Source organism: Sinocyclocheilus anshuiensis, unplaced genomic scaffold (assembly GCF_001515605.1).
Source record: "Sinocyclocheilus anshuiensis isolate Anshui unplaced genomic scaffold, SAMN03320099.WGS_v1.1 scaffold2267, whole genome shotgun sequence".
Taxonomy (NCBI): Eukaryota; Metazoa; Chordata; class Actinopteri; order Cypriniformes; family Cyprinidae; genus Sinocyclocheilus; species Sinocyclocheilus anshuiensis.
In genome coordinates, this window is record NW_015541483.1 from 41,898 (window position 1) to 43,914 (window position 2,017).

Genomic DNA, 2,017 nt, shown 5'->3' on the forward strand with positions numbered 1-2,017 from the left:
ACTCACACACACACACACACACACACACACACACACACACACACTCCCTGCAGATAGGAAATAGCAGGTTAGGAGCATATCACTGTATCAGAGATCTTCTGTTCTGTTCTGAGAGACAGACAGGTTCACACTTGGGTCTCGTTCTGCTTAAACATACGATCATCTGTCAATAAAGAAATAAAGAATCAATAAAAACAGATGGTGAATGTGTGTCTATAAGAGAGAAAAAATGATGCACACATGTATATCAGTGACATGTCATAAACACAATGGTTGTCATACCCTTTGGGGGCCCCGTCGCAGGACATTCTAAAAGGCATTCACAGATCACACAGAACGTGTTTTGATATGAAAAACACAAGACGCGGCAGAGGAATTTGGTAAAAACTTAAGGTCTCTTTTTTTCAAACTTTTAAACTTCTTTTGACTTGAGCGCTGTTTTTAGAATGCTGTGTCACTGCAAAAGACGCGAGCACAAAGGTAGTGCAGTGAAAAACTCTAAACGTGGCTTAATAATGTTCTAAAACAACAACCAGGGAAAATCAATTTTCTCTCACATTTCACTTGTCATAAACACTGTACTTCTAAGGCAACGGCACCGTAATCGAAGTGGATATTTTTACACTTAAAATGGCTTATGCATTAAGAATGGTATTAAAAGATCAAAATCTGCAGAAGAGCTCAGAATATGAACGCAACATGCGAAGTTTTACGTTAAGTGTTTACCTCCTACTGTAAAAAAGTGGTAATGGGCAATTGTTATGTTAAAGAGTTATCTCTACCTGTTCTTACCCTTAAATTTGGTTTTGTTGGTGTAGCCTAGTATATTTATAATGTTAACATTTTTTACTTTTTTTTAATTAATGTAGATGTTACCTCATGAAGCACATTTTTAGATTATCATTACGCTTAAAGTCACCATGAAATAAAAAAGGACAATTCAAATTTATTTTACACAGTGTTGAAGTATTATAAATGATTTATCCGTGCACACCATTATTTTTTTTAAAATTCATTTGCACTTGTAATCTTTAATCGCTCAACGACATCTCTTCTCTTCATGACGTAAGACTCGAAAAAGGGGCTGGACTATACTGACTGTCCAATGATTCAGGCTTTTAGCGCCCTTCACCAGGAGTTTGATTGACAGGCGATCGGACCAATCATAATGCCAAATCCGCTATTTTGTCCGACAAACAAATCAGACAGAAAAGTGAATAGATTAACGTCAGTAGAGTCGAACTTGAAAATGGTGTCTTGACGTCTTCTGCGGTTAAGACAAACTTCTGATGTTCATTCATGTTTATTTCATGCTATAACTAGCAGGAAGAGATCGATTCACGTTTGAACCGCTGGAACTGAGGCGCTACAGTGATCTGTCACATTAAAGAGCCACAAAAATGATACCTATTGTTTGAATTTTTTTTTTTTTAAATGACACATTTTGAAAGCTGAGACTTATAATTTAATTCCAAAAGTAACCTGCTCTGTCTTGTTGGTCAGATCGCCTGTCAATCAAACTCCCGGCGAAGGGTGAAATCCCGCCCTACATTCCAGAAGCGGTTTCACTTGGATATACATCACAGTAGGGAAGAAAAGACTATCGCAACTTCCGTTTCATGCTGACTTTAATGTGGCTGAATGCATTAACACATTAGAAGACCAAATTCAGTAGCTACACCTTGATGATGCAAACTGTGTTTTTGTGCACTGGTCCGCTGCTGTGCTTCTGTGACAACGACCTGTTTCAAATGTCAAACGCTTCAGCGGTTCAGTACACTGACGACTTGTTACCAGAATTTGCCATACAATTGCTGTCGTTCGTTTTCGAAATTGAAAGTGATCAAGAAGACACTTTTTAACTAAAATACCATAGAGTCCATAATCCATAATAAGGCTTCCTCCAGTGAAAAAGTGTTCTGGTCTGAATCAGGAGAGAAATCTGCACAGATCAAGCAGCGTTTAAACAGCTCTAAACTAATATGTGGCTGGATTTTGATGTGAGAGACAACAGCAG